Here is a 23,264-nt window from a genome sequence, read left to right on the forward strand (position 1 = left end):
CTGCCCTGTCATGGAAAAGCCACAAGAAAATGCACTGTGCCTAAATTCAGAGGCGCATGATAAATCCTCTGCTGGGTTGACCAAATCCAAGGTGAATATAATTCCATTCCTAAAGTAGTAGTTAAGGTGCTATAATATACAATTGTCTTCCTAGACTCTGTATGTTATGTTTTAACGTTATGCCTAAAATTAAAAAATAGATTGTAAAGATTACTTTTTGTACTAGCAGTAAGAGAATCTGAGTTACTAAGGACCCGAATTCGAGTCTGGCAGTCTTTGACCACCAGACTAGCAGTGGCGTAGCGGTGGCAGTCCTGCAGCCACCGTATTAGGAGGCAGTTTTTTGGGCAATCTACTGCTGCGCTATCAGGGCCAGCTGTGCCAGGGAACTGCCGTTCCTTGGCGGGGGCGCAGTGCACAGGGCTATTCGATATGCTGGGCTGGACCGCAGTGGTCCGTAAAGCATATTCCGAGTTTTGCCACCACCAACTTTTTCATAGCAAGCTCACCACCAGGAAAAGGCTGGCAGTGGGGAAACAAAGGTGGTCCTACTGGCCCCACATACCCTTACCTTCATGAGGATGCATTCAGGGGGCCACAAGAAGTGCCCCCCCTGTTTGCATGCACTTCACAGTCCATGCCGTTCTGGAACTTCTTTTATGTTTCTATTGCTGTGCCCGCTTTCAGGGTACCGCCGTGGGAGCGGCAAAAGAAAAGCCTGCCAGTCCTGAGTTGTATTCGTAATCTGGCAGGCGGTCCCTGCATAATCGGTCCCTAAGATATTCTGGGACTCCTAAGTCGATAATAGTATATTTCACATAATGAAGCCATTGGATCTATCAATATGTTCCAGTGCAATGTAATCCTTCAGAATGAGCCCGATAGGGATGGTTGAGATAAATTCAAAATCTTAAGCTAAAGTAATAAAGGGGCAGTTTTTATAGCGAGCTCAATATAGCTCATCCCTGGCTCACTATGGCAAATCTGGGTTGCTGTGCTCCTTGAGACAGAAAGAAGCCTGGTTAAGAAGTTACTTTCAATCTACTGTATTTTATCAGAATTTATATGTTCACAAATTCCTGTCCTGTAAGTGCCCATTGGAATACTTTTACATTCATGTATTTGTGGCATTTCCTTTATTGGTTCCTGGCAAAGTTTTGTAGCGAACCTAAAGATTGTCTCATGAACTCAGGCAAGTGATTTAGACCTCTGATTCATTAGACATTCCATCACATATCAGAGTCAAGAGTGACTCCTAAAAAATTAAAAGTAGTCACATTAGCTACCCTTGTTTGTATATTTTGAGGACCACTTATCATTACATAAGACTGAGGGCCTGATTTATATCTTGGCAGAACTCCCATTGTCCATCCATGGCGGAATTCACAAGTACTCTGTGAAGCTGATGGATTGCCGTCCGCCCTTTTTAGATGGGGGCTGGCTAATCCTCCAGCTGCATTGACCGAGTGTTTTCCTTCGCGTAAGTGGCTCACCTCCGTCGACGCGGTTGACTCCTTTGCTGGTTAACATTACTCTGTTGCCATCAGGTTGGCGGGATTGTCGTGTGCCTTTTTAGATTTCTCAGTTGTGCTGGTGTTGTCCCAGTGGCGGATTCCTGTTACAATGGTGAAACAAACTAAAAATAAATTAAGACATATTTTAGAGAAAAATGTTACATGTTTTCTATCTGCACTAAGGTGGATTAAAATGTATCAAGTCCCATATATTTACTTTTTCTGTAGAAGTAATACAAAACTAAAACAATATTTTGGATTTCTTCAACAGCATATGCAAATACACAGGGCATGATACTTTAATAAGCAACTTAAGTACTGAATCAAACATTTTATTTTAACATTTAAAAAATACTTATGTTAATTAAAGTATGTTTTACTAATGTGAAATGCCCCCCCCCAAAAAAAAAAAACAACAGGCTGTCAGTTTATATACATATTGGTACAACATTACAGTAAATATTAAAACATATTGATTCATATTTTTATTTTCTAAAAATTACAAAAACTGCTTTTTTTGTCTTGTACACACAATGTACTATGCAAAACAACAAATTAGAACCATTCAGAAGTGTAAAACAGTTCTAAGAGAGAATTGAAAATATTTAAGAAAAATTATCTAAAATAAATTAGGATCAATATTGAAAATAGAAAACTATGACCAAATGGCTTCTGAAGATGTTCCCTACATGGAGATAAATATAAACATAAACCATAGTTTAAAATCCTTCAAGCAGGTGAAGATCATGATCAGTTATATTTGTATAGATACAATAAAATGTTTGCATATGTCTTTGCATTATCTTCAAGAGCAGGCGAAGGAGATATTAGCTAAGAAGGCAGGGAAGCAGCCGGCCACCATTTCCAGGGTCGTGAACGATCAGACAAAGATGGAATTAGTGGCATGGAGGGTGATGGAACTGGAACGGAGGTCACCGCATCACCATCTTCATCGGTGGCCTCCCCAAGTGATCAATCCCTAGTGGTAGTGGACCCTACTGGACCTGTGAAAACCTCATCCTTGTCCACCACCCAAACACACATCACCACCCTCCCCCTTAATCCCTCCTAAATTGGCCAAATATGAACCCCTAAAAGGGCTGGGGTCTCCTTTGCCACAGGCACCCCAGCTGTGCTGAGTTAGGAGGCTATTGACTTATTATACAGCATCTCTGTAGACAAGAATGTGATAGGGAATGGCATCCAGGGGGTAACCTGCCAAATGCAACATATGTTTGCATTTCTGGATGCCATTCACAGTTCAATATCTGGCATGCATAGATTGCTTGCCAAAATAGCAGCTTCCTCACTCACTCCATCCTCCCAACCAGCCCAACCTTGTACAGCAACACAGGCCCCTTTCTCAACCCAAATCCAAACTCACACCCCAAGCACACTCATTTCTTTGCAGACACCCACTCCAACAGACACAAGCAGCACAATCACACACATACATAGACACAAACACATAAATAAACACAAACAAACATACACACAACATTGAAACTGCAACCACAAGCACAACACCCACACCCACCACCACCACACTCAAAACCACAACCACCACCATACTCACAACCACCAGCACACCAACAAGCTCCACAAACACCACCACACCCACAACCACCACCACACTTACATGCACCACAACCACACCAATCACTAAAACATCACACTCAGCAAAACCAACACACTTACACAAAAGCACACCTACACACAAAACAACACCAACAAAAAGCAAGCACACATACTCACCAGAATATCAAAGATCAACAAAAAAGAGTTCTTCTAATCATACACAACAAACACCAGACTCACATGCAACTGCCAAACATGCAGACAAAAGTACACCACCCACTCCTTCTCCCTCTGCCACCAAAGGTCAATCCTTTACCACCTCTTCCACACTTATTTCTCTTTACAAATTCACCTCTTATCGATACTTCACCCCTACCAAACCTATACTCACCCCACCAAAGAAAAACCCTTGAGGCATCTGCTCTGTGCCCAATAGATCCCCCTTCCTGAGGAGGTTGTCCTCTAGAGAATGTTTGAGAGGCACATTGTGGGCAACAAAGCCACAAGGTGTTGTTATGGAAAGCCTTTTTTTCTTTTTTTCATTGAAAAAAAGTTCTTTAGAGAATTATCTTAATGATAAATAATTTTTTTAAAATTTTACAAAGATTGTCCTAATATTATTAATTTACTGTCCATTTATTATTAAAAATTCTAATGATGAAAATGTGAAATACATATTCTTACTTACAATCATAACAGAAAAAAACAAAAGATTTTTAAATGACATATTTGTAAAGTCCAAACATTAAAAGAAAATGCAATGTACATTGACATTTTGGTGCAAGCATTCATCATGATAATGTACACTTACACCAATGATTTTTTTATTTTTAAGCGTTAACATAGGTGTGTTTATGCTAGTTTAATAAGTGAAAAATAAACAAATATCTATTACACCTTAAAAAAAAGAAATAACATTTAATAAAACACAAAAATGCACTATAAAAGGGTAAATGTTACATAAATAAATACAAAATATGATTTAAGATTAGAACTAACATTGGTTTAACATTTATTTTTCTTTCAAATTTTTACCTTGTCTAATGCAATTACTGAAGTATACTAAATTTAAAAATATTGAGAAAATGTGTAATGCATATGCTTATAATTTGATAGTTTACAAATAATAATTAAACTCACCTGTATGAACACCTAATGAATATCGATTAATGTCAAATTATGTGTAAGTGGCCATTATCATGATGGAGGCTTGCACCAAATTTGAAAAAACAAACAAAAGTAAATATAGGAGGGTTATTTCAACATTTTTAAATGATAACATTACACTCATATGCATTGCACATTGGAAAAAAATAGCTCGTAAGAGAAATATAAAAATGCACAAGTTCAGAGTAAACGTAATCAGACAAACAAGTAAAAAAAGAAGCTTACCTTCAATTCTGGTGACGACGGGGTTGATTTGCTTCATGATCAAGTAGCAGCAACTAAAGAAAGACTTGGACAATCGGCTTCATGATTGAAAAGGAAGTGGAAAAAAGAAAAAAAGGTATGTTTCTAACTTATATCCCTTCAAAACTGCCAACTCAGGTGTGGAGGTTTACACGCCACAGTTACATCGACAAGAAGGCACATCATGATTGGCCCGGTTGAAAAATTGGCTGAACTCTGTCTGAATCATCTGCATATAAAAGTATAGGAACTGGGCGTTTCCCGTCCATTGGCAAATCTTTGCCTCTGTTCAATGGGTATTTTGCTAAATCATTTATGCACAGCAGAAACAAAAACAGAGCTAGGATACAATCTTGTCTAAATCATCTATTAGAAAATATTGGAGAAAGAGCACTTCCCTTCTGATGCATAGCGTACTTTTACTGTTGTGTCTTGGTGTAAATGTCCCAGTTGGTCTACGAGTACAATGAAGACTCACATTTTCTCCAGCAAGAACCATAACTTTGAAAGATTCACAGTGTCAAGTGCACAGGAAAGGTTAAACGTCATATGCAAAGAGCCTCTCCTAGCTTTGTTATATTTTTCCATCAACAATGACAAGTTCAACCTCTGCTCTACTGTGCCCAGGCCGGATGAAAACCATATAGAACATCAGTTAAAATTTTGGTCTGTGCTGCCCATTCCTCAAGTCTGGATAGGAGGATATGGCCTAGTATTTTCCTGGCTCAGTCAATCAAAGAAATTGAGTGTTAACAACTTGGAAAGTTTCTGTCACTTTTTCTCAAAATCACAACCACTATTGCCTCACATCATGAACCAGGCGTTTTCTTCCTAAGCGCTGCACAGATAACGTTTGTAAGCAATGGGGCCCAAAAGGTTACATTATGGTTAAAAACATCTATCAGTACAACATTCCGACCTTTGAGCTTTGCCAGCAACACTCTTCTTAATAGCATTTATGACTTCAGCAATCTCAAGAGAATCACTTAGCTTTTTAACCTTGTCTTCAGTTAGCTTAGGTTGAGTGATCTCAGTTCAAAAGCTGTTTCTGGACAAAGTTCTTCCTCAAAGTGTGCTCAGCATGAATCTACCGTAATGTGGCATTCAGCCCTCACTGTGTTATTCTCTAAGAAAAGCAGGCAGTTTATAATTTCCCAGAACTTCTTGCAATCCCTGGAATTGGCAGCTGATTCTAGATCATGCCAGGCAGATCTTCTAGTATCTTGTTTCCTTTGCTCATGGGCTGACTTATATCCTGGTCTAGCTTCCCTAATAGCCATAGGATCTCAAGGAACCACTTTAAAGTCTGCTGTAAGTACATTTGATATTTTGAACATGCTGCATTGTTCATCCTTATTTGTTCTAGCATTAGAAAAAGACGAAATTGTAGCAAATTTGAAAGGGATATCAACAATGGCTTGTTTAAGATCCTCTAGGGCCATGCTTAATTTGTGAATGAGTAGGTGCCTGGGTCCAAAGTTTTGCTTAGGATCCCTGCAGTCTGCACTATCCAAGGGTGGGCTTTAGAATACCAAAACTAGTCTGATTCCACCTTATGCCTGTTTAATCCACTACCAGGAACTCCCTGCCCCTTAATGTCACACATGAAGCCCTTGTTTTCTTCCATTGGTGCATTTTTTTGGTCTTTCTCTGCCACCTCCTTTCCCCGTCTCTGTTTTTTCACTTTATCTCTCAGTTAAAGGCCAATGAAGAAAATTAAGGGTTGGTCTCCCAAATCAGTGCCAGTGGGCCCTACCTGGACCACTGGGCTGGCAGTTGCAAAGTGCTCCTTTACATGGTGGCTTGTGCTGCGGCCCAAGAAAAGGGCTGCAGCATAAGCCGCAGTGTAAAGGAGCATTTCCTGTACCTTCATGCACCATCTACCATGCACTGTGTGGTGCATGGCAGACGGTGCATGAAGGTGAATGGGGGAACTACATGTGCCCCCTGGGCCACTTTACAATGACCCCTTATGGAAGAGGGCCCTATTTGGAGCCCCCAAAATCCATTTCCGACAACCTTTTCATGGTGGTCTTTCTGACATGAAAAGACTGTCGGAAAGGGATATCGAAATCCCAATTACAATGCCTGCCTCGGCAATGCCTCCATTCGGGATTGTGATTCCGACTGCCGCCCCAACAGGATCACTGACCCTTTTGGATGTGGCGGTCTTTCCTCCCACAATTTTGGGTATGACCGCCTGAATTGAAATGTGGTAGTCGGACCCAAGTCCTGTTGGTGGTTGAACCCCACCGATGGCCTGCAGACTGCAGTCTGGCCGGCATCAAATCCAGATCCTAAGGGCCTCATTACGATGTCGGTCGAAAAGCATTTTGACCGACTCGGTCTCGGAATGGTGTTTGAAGGAATCAGTTTCTGAACATTGTTTGGTCGTACTCTCATCGACTTCAATGAGAGGCTGTGTTCCGGCCGTCTACACATGCTCACATTAAATAATGCGGTGGTTGCAGAAAACCTTGCACTCTGCATCAGGGGTACCCCATGGTGCCTGCCACACTGTGCATGGTTGGAAAGAGGGGATCCTTGAGTACCCTCACGGGCCCCAAATGGAGGTCCTTGGGTGGAGGTGGGTCTGCTACAGGCCCCCAGAGTCAAATACTGAGAGCAGATCTGTGTAGGAAAAACTGATTCAGAAAGGCTGTCCGAATCCGACATAGTAATCGCTCCGTTAGAAACGCAGTCTGTAGAACCATACAAGTCAGCACCGACCACCTCAATATCTCCAAATGCCATTTGGAAGCAAGTCGGAACCAATTCCACATGGTTACCTGCCATCATAATCGATCGATCGAAAATGTTTCCGAGTTGGTCGGAAACAAGGCTTCTTACATGGATCTGGACAAACCAATTGCCGTTCAGAGGCTTTCTGCCCAACATCGTAAGGAGGCCATTAGTTAGGAAAAAAATTATGATGCTCTGCTCCTAAAAGATGCTAAGCCAACCTCTAAGTGAAAACATATCCTGAAGTGTAAAACTTCCAATGTTTTCCTGCAAATACTTGTATCCAACATGTCTATTCAATGCATCATTTGGGAAAGCCAAACTGTGAAACCATATAAAGGAACAGTAGGAATATCTGGTCGGTTTACTTTCCTTCTCCTTCTAGTTCTGCCTTACTTCGAGTATTGAACAGTGTTATTAGATACTTGAAACTTTCAGTATCTTCAGACTGGTCCCATCAACATCCCATTCACCTCTAATGCTTGTAACAAATGGGTGTAGGCTCCTATCTCAAATGTCATCAACGTAGTCAAATGTGGAGAAATATCTGTGACCAATTTTAAGGGGGATGAGAGAAACTTTCCCTATTGCTACATCTAGATCAAAGACTAGTAGAGCAATGATGCAAGGACACAACCCTGTTACACTCCTCTACCACAATCAACATTTTCATCTGACTGAGATCTCATTGATGCCCAGGTCTTTCAAATAATTCAGTAACAATTGTGACAAGATTACGAGTACTCCCCAACATTAATAATTGCCACTATAAAAGAAACACAATCAAGTTTGCAATTCGTGGAGACGAAGTCCATAAATGTACGTTACAATACAATCCCAACCTTTTAAGGGGATCACTGACAGAATATCGAGGAGAATAATATCGATCTGCCACAATATCGAGGTAAAAATATCGAGAGACAGAATATCGACTTCCTATCTACAAACAGGTAAGTACAAAAATATTGAATCCTAAATATCATTGTTAATAATATAGTTTGCTAAAAAAACGACTTTTTGAAATGTCTTAAAGGTAATATAAAATTAATTAAATAATAAATATAATTAAGTAAAACATACTTAAAAATAATTTAAAAACTTTAAAATTAATAAATAATAAATGTAATGTCAAAAAATAAATAAACATGCATTTTTTATATATATATTAACTTAAAAATATTAAAACATAATTAATATTTTTGATTATGACATGTTAAAAACATCATTTAAAATATAATTACATATATATAAATAAACCTATAGTATAAATATAAAAATTTATTATATATAATGAGTTAAAACATTAAAATAGATATATTTTTTTAAATAATATTTTACACTACATTAAATATAACAATACTGAAAACGTTGCATAGCGTAGGAGATAAAATTACTATTCCCACTCCAGCGAGTGGTAGAGTAGGGAAAGTGTTGGATAGCAGGTGGGTAAAAATTACTATTCCCACTCCAGCGAGCGCAACAGTAGGGAAAGTGTTGTATAGCGGGTCGGAATAATGTACTATTCCCACTCCACCAAGTGTAACAGTAGAGAAAGTGTTGGATAGCGGGAGACTAAAATTTACTCTTCCCACTCCAGCGAATGGAACAGTAGGGAAATTATTTGATAACGGGAGGGTAAAAATTACTATTCCCCCTTCAGTGAGTGCAACAGTAGGGAAAGTGTTGGATAGCGGGTGGGTAAAAATTACTATTCCCACTCCAGTGAGTACAACAGTAGGGAAAGTGTTGGATAGCAGGTGGGAATAATGTACTATTCCCACTCCCCAAGTGTAACAGTAGAGAAAGTTTTGGCTAGCGGGAGGGTAAAAATTACTATTCCCACACCAGCGAGTGGAACAATAAGGAAAGTTTTGGATAGCAGGTGGGTAAAAATTACTATTCCCACTCCAGTGAATGCACAGGTAGGGAAAGTGTTGGATAGCGGGTGGGTAAAAATTAATATACCCACTCCAGTGAGTGCAACAGTAGGAAAAGTGTTGGATAGCGGGAGGGTAAAAATTACTATTCCCACTCCAGCGAATGCAGCAGTAGGGAAAGTGTTGAATAGCGTAGGGAAATAATATAGTATACCCACTCCTGCAATATAATTAACATTAATTAACAAGTAATTATTTTTTCAAAATTAATTTACCTCCCACCGTTTCCCCCTACAAACATCACCTACAATGTTATAAAATATTAATAAATTAATATAATTAATTAAAAATTAATTAACTAATAACACATAAAAATAAAATTAATAACCATCAAATCTAAATTAATTCACACAATTAACACTGTAAAATAACTTTTAATAAATATTATATAAAAAATAATAATAATTACATTAAAAATAAATTACTTCCCTACTCCCCTATCAACCCTCAAACCACTCCTAAAAGAAGTACACAGTTAACATATTTACAAATTAATTATTAATAATTAATATCTAATTAATTACTAATTAATAAAAAATGACACAATTAACATATTTACCAATTAATTATTAATTGTTCCTAATCAGTTTATAATTAACTAATAATACATTAATTAACTTAATTAACAATATAAATTATTAAATACTAAATTATTAATTAATAAAATAAATAATTAAATAATTGCAATTAAATTACTTCCCACCCTATTCCCCTATAAACCCACAACCCGCTACAGAATTAAATTACGCAAAGAGTAATTAACATATAATTAATTGATTCTAAATATTTCTTAAAATATATTTTATGATTAAATTACTTCCCACCCTATTCCCCTATAAACCCACAACCCGCTAACGAATTAAATTACGCAAAAATTAATTAACATAAAATTCATTACTTTAAAAAAAATCAAACATATATTACAAAAATAATACATACTTTTAACACATATACTAACATTCAAAACACTAAAAAAATAGATATTATTAACAACGATATTTTTACAAACGATATCACCAACTTCGATATTATAAAAAACGATATTTCTTACCTGCATGTCGATATTCTTAACCACTATATTTTTGCAGGTTGATATCCTGTCCACTCGATATTCAAAACTCAATATTATGTCCACTCGCTATTTTAACTTCGATATGATGACTAGTTACCCTTTTAAGGATCATGTAGCCAGTATCATGAGGTCAGTGCTTAATTTATAAACAAATATGTTTCGGTGCCCAGAGCTCTACTCAGAGGCCCATGGCCAACACTGTTACACATTGGCGTGTCAAATACACCCAGAATCCACCTCATGCCTATTTAATCCAGTACCAGACACTCCTTGCCCCTTTATCTCACTCTTGAATGTTCCTGCTTTCTCCCTTTGTGATGATTTTATCATATTTCTCCTTCTTTCGTGTTTTTCCCTCTTTTGTTTATGGGAAATGTTGAATGAAAGAAAATTAGAGCCAATCCCCAAAAATGAGTGCCTTAAGCCCTACCAGCAACCATCAGCTCAAATTAAGCACCACTGCATGAGGTCCATTGCTTTGTCCATTGTAGGCATTCCTTTCATGAGCCCTTTCAGTGCCACTGGGGTAATAAAAGAATACACTGCCAAGAAGAGAAGTTCTTTGACAAGAACTTATCAAAAATCGTAGAAGAAGGAGACAGCATGGTGATTAGTCACTATTTCAGAGGCTCTTTCATCCCCCTTTCTCATGATTTGGGTTAGAAAGGATCCTCAAAGACCCAAAGAAAACCTGTCTTCTTTAAATAGGACTAGAAACAGTGAAGCACACTATCAAGGTGATGGATTCAAGATTAGGTTGCGCAGCACATATGGCCCTAGAGCCCCAGGAGGTTCAAGGACAAAAACTCAATGCATATAATACAGAGCACAGCAAAAAATATTTTACAAAACTGACCCTGTTGTCAGTTAAATTTAATTTAAATGAACAACTTCAAGAAAACAGTTAGGTGTACAGGGTGATATAGTCCAAATACAAGTAAACAAATAAAAAAATGTCAAAAAAGCGTAGTTGGTATTGTAGACACAGAGTAGTAGCGTGGATGCAGACAGCTGACACGGTTCGTCGTGTAGATGACTTTTTCAAGGCTCAAAGTTGGACTGAATAGGCACAAATATGGTCCGCAATCCTGTAATTGTATCGAAGAGATTAAATAAAATTGAAATGGGTCACAATATCAGACGTCATCTGTGTGAAAAGTTGGAAATGTTATGCTTGTTGTGGTAGACAAGACTGCAAGGTAAGTTACTCAAAATACAGTACCTATTTTTCTTTCTTCTCAAAATAGTAGCGGGTATAGTCTTGTATATAGGGAGAGCTGGTGTGCTCGTTATGATAAGCGCAGGCGTATATGTAATCCGGGCAGGGGTGACCCGTTCCGTAGACAGTATCCCGCTAGACCTGGAGAAATCCTCTGACATCAACATCCACTTTCTCACCCAACCATGACAAAATTGTCAATTCACTCTACAATTTCTCTGTGCTCCATCTTACAACACACCATTTTTCAACTTGTCCACAATGTAACTCATTTGAGAAAGTTGACACCCGTGAACAGGATGTTTTCTATGAGTGAACGCTTTCTCAGTTGAGAATTTTGTCAAAATCAAGTCTATAACCGAGCCGGGTCCAGAGTGTTTTCTGGCCGACAAGGAGTCCAGCAGTCTGACCGAGCGCGTATGATGCGGCCGTATGCTGCCGGACTCGGTTCGGTCAGACTCCCATAGAAGTCAATGGGAGCCGGTCGTACGATGCGTACATGGGCTCCCATTGACTGAATGGGTACGTCTCGCACAAGGGCACCCCCTACAGTGGGTACGCGTCAGTGCCATCCGCACCGTGCATGCCTGTGTTGGGGGGACCCTTGGGTCTCCCCCTGTGTCCGAGTCATAGGGCTGCGGGTGACAGAGGGTCCGACACGGACCCCCAAAGGCAACCACCCGGACGTTTTCGCACCGGCTGTCCGACGCGTGCATCGTACTGGCTCGGTCGAGAATCGCATCCATTGCACGCCGCGGTTAGCTTACGACCGAGACGTACGGAGCAGTTCAGACCTGGAAATGACTCGGTGGGTGAATTTCACATAGCTCGCATCGTACTTGCTCGCTCGTACAGCTCTACGAGTCAGGCGGAAAACACGTGTACGGCTCGCAGTTTTTCCGTCCGGATCGCGTTCGGTGCCCTTCCGACCCGGATCAGAATAGGCCCCTAAATGGATCTATTATCATTAGTATGAATGACTGTTATGAATGATCCATGGGATTTGAAGGTATGTTTCTTCAAGTACATTCCTATACAGTCTTGGAGTGCAGCAAAGCACAACTCCTTCATAGGTTTACAAAGGATCACATGATTCTTCCTCCTTCTACCACATTCTACATTCCACATGACATAGCAACTATTCTAAACTATTGGTAAGTATAGAATTCAAAGATAAACACAACATCTCTTCTCCCTTGAACAGTATTAAATTAAAGCACACTATAACATAAATAAAACAGTGTAAAACAGCAGGTGGCCATTTCCCCATCAAATGCAACATATAACTAAATAAAAGATAGTATGCAATCAAATAATATAGGTTTGTAAATACTTTGGGCGTTTAATTTCCAATCCTGATTGGTTATTAGACACCACAGTACTGTATTCTATTGTGAACGTCAGATGCCGTAGTGCTTTGTATTCTATTTTAAACATAGGTGCCGATTACGATCCTGTAAAAAAATTCCCCGTACTACTCGTATCCAGTCTTTTTACCGTACGAATTGTACAAGTGCCGTACAAACTGCCAACTACGATTCGCATGGGAAAAAGACCATACGAATCGCATTGGGAATTATTCCCCACACGTCCTCGGGTCGGAAAATGTGTCCGACACATCCTCGGACGATTTACCGTACAAATGTGAAAAGTGAAGTCCGACCACGCTAGTACGATCCATCCCGTGCGTCCGATGTTACAACCGGATGGAAAAAAAACCGTCCGCATCGAACTCCCATAGCAACCATGGAGACATGTGCCCGCATACGCGCCCAACACTCCCCCCAGCCCTCCTATGTACGAGTCGAATCCCCACCCGTGTATGTACACCCGTGTATGTACGAGACATACCCCCACCTGCGTATGTATGGAGCGTACCCCCACCCCAACCGTGTATGTACGACCCGTACCCCCACCCCAACCGTGTATGTACGAGCCGTACCCTCACCCGCGTATGTATGGAGCGTACCCCCACCCCAACCGTGTATGTACGACCCGTACATTCACCCGCGTATGTATGGAGCGTACCCCCACCCCAACTGTGTATGTACGACCCGTACCCCCACCCCAACCGTGTATGTACGACCCGTACCCTCACCCGCGTATGTATGGAGCGTACCCCCACCCCAACCGTGTATGTACGGACCGTACCCCCACCCCAACCGTGTATGTACGACCCGTACCCTCACCCGCGTATGTATGGAGCATACCCCCACCCCAACCGTGTATGTACGGACCGTACCCCCACCCCAACCGTGTATGTACGACCCGTACCCTCACCTGCGTATGTATGGAGCGTACCCCCACCCCAACCGTGTATGTACGACCCGTACCCCCACCCCAACCGTGTATGTACGATCCGTACCCTGACCCGTGTATGTATGGAGCGTACCCCCACCCCAACCGTGTATGTACGGACCGTACCCCCACCCCAACCGTGTATGTACGACCCGTACCCTCACCCGCGTATGTATGGAGCTTACCCCCACCCCAACCGTGTATGTACGACCCGTACCCCCACCCCAACCGTGTATGTACGACCCGTACCCTCTCCCGCGTATGTATGGAGCGTACCCCCACCCCAACCGTGTATGTACGACCCGTACCCTCACCCGCGTATGTATGGAGCGTACCCCCACCCCAACCGTGTATGTACGACCCGTACCCCCACCCCAACCGTGTATGTATGACCCGTACCCTCACCCGCGTATGTATGGAGCGTACCCCCACCCCAACCGTGTATGTACAGACCGTACCTCCACCCCAACCATGTATGTACGACCCGTACCCTCACCCGCGTATGTATGGAGCGTACCCCCACCCCAACCGTGTATGTACGACCCGTACCCTCACCCGCGTATGTATGGAGCGTACCCCCACCCCAACCGTGTATGTACGACCCGTACCCCCACCCCAACGTGTACATACGACCCATACCATCACCAGCGTATGTATGGAGCGTACCCCCACCCCAACCGCATATGTACGGACTGTACCCCCACCCCAACCGTGTATGTACGACCCGTACCCTCACCCGCGTATGTATGGAGCGTACCCCCACCCCAACCGTGTATGTACGACCCGTACCCCCACCCCAACCGTGTATGTACGACCCGTACCCTCACCCGCGTATGTATGGAGCGTACCCCCACCCCAACCGTGTATGTACGGACCGTACCCCCACCCCAACCGTGTATGTACGACCCGTACCCTCACCCGCGTATGTATGGAGCGTACCCCCACCCCAACATTCTAAGTACGGAGCGCACCCCAGGCCCCAACACGAGCACCTTCACCCAACATCGCGCATGTACGAGTCGTACCAAGCCAGACACAAGGACAGCACTATACAACAAAATTGCCGAAGTACACACCGTACACACGCTAAAAACGCACGTACACAACCAGGACAAAGCACAACAACACAAGAATACACTATTCGAATGGCACAAAGCCACAAAACATGTCCAACAAGCACAAATACAACACATTCACTGACCTTGAGAATTTTGTCAAAATCAAGTCTATACCCGAGCCGGGTCCAGAGTGTTTTCTGGCCGACCCGGAGTCCAGCAGTCTGACCGAGCGCGTATGATGCGGCCGTATGCTGCCGGACTCGGTTCGGTCAGACTCCCATAGAAGTCAATGGGAGCCGGTCGTACGATGCGTACATGGGCTCCCATTGACTGAATGGGTACGTCTCGCACAAGGGCACCCCCTACAGTGGGTACGCGTCAGTGCCATCCGCACCGTGCATGCCTGTGTTGGGGGGACCCTTGGGTCTCCCCCTGTGTCCGAGTCATAGGGCTGCGGGTGACAGAGGGTCCGACACGGACCCCCAAAGGCAACCACCCGGACGTTTTCGCACCGGCTGTCCGACGCGTGCATCGTACTGGCTCGGTCGAGAATCGCATCCATTGCACGCCGCGGTTAGCTTACGACCGAGACGTACGGAGCAGTTCAGACCTGGAAATGACTCGGTGGGTGAATTTCACATAGCTCGCATCGTACTTGCTCGCTCGTACAGCTCTACGAGTCAGGCGGAAAACACGTGTACGGCTCGCAGTTTTTCCGTCCGGATCGCGTTCGGTGCCCTTCCGACCCGGATCAGAATAGGCCCCTAAATGGATCTATTATCATTAGTATGAATGACTGTTATGAATGATCCATGGGATTTGAAGGTATGTTTCTTCAAGTTCATTCCTATACAGTCTTGGAGTGCAGCAAAGCACAACTCCTTCATAGGTTTACAAAGGATCACATGATTCTTCCTCCTTCTACCACATTCTACATTCCACATGACATAGCAACTATTCTAAACTATTGGTAAGTATAGAATTCAAAGATAAACACAACATCTCTTCTCCCTTGAACAGTATTAAATTAAAGCACACTATAACATAAATAAAACAGTGTAAAACAGCAGGTGGCCATTTCCCCATCAAATGCAACATATAACTAAATAAAAGATAGTATGCAATCAAATAATATAGGTTTGTAAATACTTTGGGCGTTTAATTTCCAATCCTGATTGGTTATTAGACACCACAGTACTGTGTTCTATTGTGAACGTCAGATGCCGTAGTGCTTTGTATTCTATTTTAAACATAGGTGCCGATTACGATCCTGTAAAAAAATTCCCCGTACGACTCGTATCCAGTCTATTTACCGTACGAATTGTACAAGTGCCGTACAAACTGCCAACTACGATTCGCATGGGAAAAAGACCATACGAATCGCATTGGGAATTATTCCCCACACGTCCTCGGGTCGGAAAATGTGTCCGACACATCCTCGGACGATTTACCATACAAATGTGAAAAGTGAAGTCCGACCACGCTAGTACGATCCATCCCGTGCGTCCGATGTTACAACCGGATGGAAAAAACACCGTCCGCACCGAACTCCCATAGCAACCATGGAGACATGTGCCCGCATACGCGCCCAACACTCCCCCCAGCCCTCCTATGTACGAGTCGTATCCCCACCCGTGTATGTACACCCGTGTATGTACGAGACATACCCCCACCCGCGTATGTATGGAGCGTACCCCCACCCCAACCGTGTATGTACGAGCCGTACCCTCACCCGCATATGTATGGAGCGTACCCCCACCCCAACCGTGTATGTACGACCCGTACATTTACCCGCGTATGTATGGAGCGTACCCCCACCCCATCTGTGTATGTACGACCCGTACCCCCACCCCAACCGTGTATGTACGACCCGTACCCTCACCCGCGTATGTATGGAGCGTACCCCCACCCCAACCGTGTATGTACGGACCGTACCCCCACCCCAACCGTGTATGTACGACCCGTACCCTCACCCGTGTATGTATGGAGCATACCCCCACCCCAACCGTGTATGTACGGACCGTACCCCCACCCCAACCGTGTATGTACGACCCGTACCCTCACCCGCGTATGTATAGAGCTTACCCCCACCCCAACCGTGTATGTACGACCCGTACCCCCACCCCAACCGTGTATGTACGATCCGTACCCTCACCCGTGTATGTATGGAGCGTACCCCCACCACAACCGTGTATGTACGGACCGTACCCCCACCCCAACCGTGTATGTACGACCCGTACCCTCACCCGCGTATGTATGGAGCTTACCCCCACCCCAACCGTGTATGTACGACCCGTACCCCCACCCCAACCGTGTATGTACGACCCGTACCCTCTCCCGCATATGTATGGAGCGTACCCCAACCGTGTATATACGACCCGTACCCTCACCCGCGTATGTATGGAGCGTACCCCCACCCCAACCGTGTATGTACGACCCGTACCCCCACCCCAACCGTGTATGTATGACCCGTACCCTCACCCGCGTATGTATGGAGCATACCCCCACCCCAACCGCGTATGTATGGAGCGTACCCCCACCCCAACCGTGTATGTACGACCCGTACCCTCACCCGCGTATGTATGGAGCGTACCCCCACCCCAACCGTGTATGTACGACCCGTACATTCACCCGCATATGTATGGAGCGTACCCCCACCCCAACTGTGTATGTACGACCCGTACCCCCACCCCAACCGTGTATGTACGACCCGTACCCTCACCCGCGTATGTATGGAGCGTACCCCCACCCCAACCGTGTATGTACGGACCGTACCCCCACCCTAACCGTGTATGTACGACCGGTACCCTCACCCGCATATGTATGGAGCATACCCCCACCCCAACCGTGTATGTACGGACCGTACCCCCACCCCAACCGTGTATGTACGACCCGTACCCTCACCCGCGTATGTATGGAGCGTACCCCCACCCCAACCGTGTATGTACGACCCGTACCCCCACCCCAACCGTGTATGTACGATCCGTACCCTCACCCGTGTATGTATGGAGCGTACCCCCACCCCAACCGTGTATGTACGGACCGTACCCCCACCCCAACCGTGTATGTACGACCCGTACCCTCACCCGCGTATGTATGGAGCTTACCCCCACCCCAACCGTGTATGTACGACCCGTACCCCCACCCCAACCGTGTATGTACGACCCGTACCCTCTCCCGCGTATGTATGGAGCGTACCCCCACCCCAACCGTGTATGTACGACCCGTACCCTCACCCGCGTATGTATGGAGCGTACCCCCACCCCAACCGTGTATGTACGACCCGTACCCCCACCCCAACCGTGTATGTATGACCCGTACCCTCACCCGCGTATGTATGGAGCGTACCCCCACCCCAACCGTGTATGTACGGACCGTACCTCCACCCCAACCATGTATGTACGACCTGTACCCTCACCCGCGTATGTATGGAGCGTACCCCCACCCCAACCGTGTATGTACGACCCGTACCCTCACCCGCGTATGTATGGAGCGTACCCCCACCCCAACCGTGTATGTACAACCCGTACCCCCACCCCAACGTGTATATACGACCCGTACCATCACCAGCATATGTATGGAGCGTACCCCCACCCCAACCGTGTATGTACGGACTGTACCCCCACCCCAACCGTGTATGTACGACCCGTACCCTCACCCGCGTATGTATGGAGTGTACCCCCACCCCAACCGTGTATGTACGACCCGTACCCCCACCCCAACCGTGTATGTACGACCCGTACCCTCACCCGCGTATGTATGGAGCGTACCCCCACCCCAACCGTGTATGTACGGACCGTACCCCCACCCCAACCGTGTATGTACGACCCGTACCCTCACCCGCGTATGTATGGAGCGTACCCCCACCCCAACATTCTAAGTACGGAGCGCACCCCAGGCCCCAACACGAGCACCTTCACCCAACATCGCGCATGTACGAGTCGTACCAAGCCAGACACAAGGACAGCACTGTACAACAAAATTGCCGAAGTACACACCGTACACACGCTAAAAACGCACGTACACAACCAGGACAAAGCACAACAACACAAGAATACACTATTCGAATGGCACAAAGCCACAAAACATGTCCAACAAGCACAAATACAACACATTCACTGACCTGCAACTGCCAAAATCCCAAACAGAGGCCCAAAACACAACCACTCCTTATAACACACCCACCCAAAGTTCAAACACAGCCACACCCACCAATGGACCAATACAAAGGGCCCACACACACAAACCATGAGCCTTTGCAACAGACTCACTGCTGCCAGACCCCACAGACAACCTACAGCACCATACTTGAACGTTTACTACACCTTACAGTTGCACACCTTCACACACACACCTTCACAAACACCCCCTCATCACATTCACACACACCTGCACAACCACACCCACACACCCACAACCATCCACACCCACACCCCCCACAACCATCCACACCCACACCCCTCACCATGCCCACTAACAAGAATCCAAAGTTCACTAGCCAAGAGTTGGAGGTCCTTGTCGACGAAATCCTCAGAGTCGAGCCACACCTCTTTGGAACATTGGTCAGACAGACCAGCATTTCCGAAAAAACAGCCATGTGGCAGAGGATTGTCGATGGTGTGAATGCTGTTGCGTCCACCAGAAGGACCAGGCATGAATGCCAAGCCAGGTGGTACGATCTGCGGAGGAGGGTCCGAGCCAAAATGACCGACGACCACAACCAGGCCAACATCACAGGAGGAGGGCCGCTCCGCAGACCCGTACAATACCATCCCTGGGAGGAGAGGGTGATGGCCATACTGCCGGTGGTGGCAGTGGACGGATTAGAAGGACTCCGAGACCCGGGTGAGTACACAAACAACTCACCGAACATGGAGGGAACGTCATCCACAACCAAACTCACAATCAGTCACGCAACCACCCCAAGCTATCGCATGACTCAACCACACTCCATGAACACGCACATGCCACTAGCGCCACCATGCCCCATGCTCCCAGCTGGACAATGCCAAGTCACAGGCCACAGAAAACACCAACACAAGACACGGTAAGCCGGATGGCGGTAGTGTGGGCCCCAAAAATCACATAGTGCAACTCAGAAGCAGACAACAATGCCCTCTGCCTATATGGCCTAGGTCACAGCCAGACAAACAGTGTGTCCCCACACAGGAAAGACTTGCCAGCAAATGGCGGACGCCTTGCATTAAGACATGGGGGTGAAGGCACTTTTTGCACATGACAGCAGCTAATGAACAGCCAACACTGTGAAAGAGTGGCAGCACACACCACCACAGCAGCAGCGCAGACACACACACTACACCCAATGGGTGCCTGGAGATCAGAAACAAACTCACATCAACAAGCCAAGGGCCATTCAAAGATCTGCTAAAAGTGTGTGCCTAGGAAGCTGGGCTGATGTGACAGAGGGTGACACACAGAGGGAGGGAGAGGGTGAGAGAGAGGGAGGGAGACACAGGGACACGGACAGAGGGAGGAGGCTGACACAGGGAGGGAGGGAGAGGGGGACAGAGAGGGAGTGAGAAAGGGACACACAGGGAGACCAATTCTGCCTTGTGGGGTGTGGGAATGTCTGCTCGTCAGCAGGTGGACTGCGTGCATGTAGACAAGGGTGGCCAGTGCCTCAATCCCCCTCTCTTCTCCATGGCAAAACACAGGGCCATGTCTCAACTTGTGCACGAGCACAACGACAGCTACCTGCATTATATAAGTGTGTGGAACAACTCCATGTGCCCACGTACAGTGCAACACGGAAGGCGCCAATGCATGGCTCGCCACACCTGCTCACTCCACTGCTGACTGCAGTCACAATTGACAAAGCAAGTAAGACTGTGCCACACATAGGTAAAGTCTCAAAAGCTGTGGCCAAGGGACATACCCATGCACAAGTGCACTGTGAGTGGAATGCAAGACATATCCAAATTCCCGGAGGAAATTTGCCAACTTTTTAACGAATGAAACATGGATGTTGCATGGAACATAAATAACATTGTCTCTCTCACACACAGGTCAACGTCGTGGATCACCCCCTAACACTGGGGGGGAAGACTCACAGGACCCGGCTCTGCGGGATGCCGATCCCACCGGCAGCGACGACTCTCACCACTCTGTGGACGACCCCGACCAACCTGGCCCCTCTGGTGTCCAACCACCTGCAGCAAATGCGTCAGGTACAACTGGGCCAACCACCACCCCCACTCCTGCCACATCCCAGGAGACACCCAGGATCCCTGCCCCACCACCACAATGCAGCCAGGCTCACCAGGAGGGACACGGTGTACCGGGCACCCAGGAGGAGGCAGGCGACAACGCTAATGCCACCCCTCAGGGGTCCCGGAGACCCAATGTGCCCACAAGGGCAGGCCAGGTGCAAGTGGGCAGGGGTGGTGGGAGTGGAGGACGGCAGAGGTGCGAGCCTGACCAGTTGGCTGCAGAACTGGTATATGCCCAAGTCAGAAACATCCTGGACACATACCGGCAGGACACCACGGGCATGGCCCAGGTTGTATCCATCCTCGAGGAGATCAAGACCCAGCAGGCCCAGCAACATGCGGAGCAACATGCCTGTCTACTGCGACACCAAGGGCGGATGGAGGACAAACAGGCTGAGCTCGTGACGGTGTTCAGGGGAATTCACAGTACACTCCGTCGGATAGCCGACAACATGGGCAACCCTCTCTGTGCCGCCAGGCGTAGAACATCACCACCCACAGGGAGGGATCAGGAGGAGGAGGAGACATCCGACGGAGCATCCCAAACATCGTCACGGCCTGCTTCTGAGGGTTCCCGCAGGAGGGCGGGTCGTCCACGGAAAAGACAGTGAGGGTCGGCGCAACAGCACCATCTGCCAGGACACCTGGCCTGGCACCTGGCCCACTGGACCAATAGCAGCTCATCAGCAAAAGACATTCTCTGCCACATGGACTTGCTGGTCACTGTCTGACCAATGTTGACAAAGACTGTGGCATGGACTCTGAGGATTTCCAATGGCAAGGACACCAACTCCCCTAGTGAACTTTGGATTCCACACACCCGGAAAGCCCCTCATGTCATACCCCTACCCCCCACGTACCCCAACAAAAATAAAAGTTACACGATAAAGAGATGATGCCTACATTTTGCATTATTACCTTACATGTGTCTTGTTAAGTCTAACCATGCCAGAGTTCTCATATGACTCCAACCATCCACACCCTGGGGCCTGAGTCTGGCACAGGACACACATGGGTCACAATGTATTAGGCAAGGCACACATGGAGCACCATACACACCCGTGATGGGCCCAACCAGCTGAGGGGGTGGCCGCACAACCGTGCCGACAGACATATTGAGTACAGCAACAGCCATGCGCAGAGGTCAGGGATCATGCGGAGTGTCCTGGGGGGCACCCAGGTACGTGTGGACAGGTGGCAGAACCATGTCCTGCAAGCTTGAGTCAGGTGGATGCAGAGAATGGTGGCCTGGCCAACGTTGGATGCATGGGGATGGCACATGTCACAATACCCACACAGTCATGGACATCATGCACAATACACAGTCTAATCCCACACAAACAGCTTGCATCTTGCTACTCGACACATAGACACATAGCCACTATCACAGAAAACCATGCCAGACATGCTGTATGCACCGTGGCAACACACCAGCATTGACTGAGAATAGGCACCTTGGAGGCATAGGGACACCTTTATTATTCATGTATTTCGGGAATGCAGAGGCAACTCGGAGTACACATAAACAGGTCATGTGGAGTAACATGTGGGTCCAACACTGGAACCCCTCTTCTGCTGCACAAATGCGTGATAGCCATGGAACTGGCACACAAGTGTCGGCCAACAGCTAAACACCCCCAGCTGCTCACGGAGAGGCTGCCATACACCATTGATCCTGTGATGTGGAAGTCCCACACCATGTCAAGCCAATGCAAACCGTATGTGTCCGAGGGCAGTGTTACACACATTGATGCCATCATCACAATCCACTATCCCATCACAGATGACTGTCAACAAGTCTGACCATCTATTCAGGTGTACCCAGCTACATGTCATGTGTACCATGGTGATGCGACATGTCTGCAGAGGAACCAAACATCAACAGGGGCTGTGTACACACATCAGAAACAACAGCCACACCCAATACACCCCTGATGCATCCCTTACCATAAGGAGACTTCCAAACTTGTCCGTGCGTGTAACGCTGAGTCAGCACACAATGACGTGTCCATGAGGAATAGCAGTGCCACAACAATGCAACCAGCAGACGGCATGCGCAAGTACCTGGGGATGGGAGACACACAAGAAGTCAGCCACAAAAAGCACAGCCACTTGCATGTGCATGTACTCGACACATGTAAGGATGACAACATGCTAGGTCACAATTATGACTGGGGAAATACACTCATCACTGGCACCATCACTC

The sequence above is a fragment of the Triturus cristatus genome, chromosome 3_1 (assembly GCF_964204655.1).
Source record: "Triturus cristatus chromosome 3_1, aTriCri1.1, whole genome shotgun sequence".
In the NCBI taxonomy this organism is placed as follows: Eukaryota; Metazoa; Chordata; class Amphibia; order Caudata; family Salamandridae; genus Triturus; species Triturus cristatus.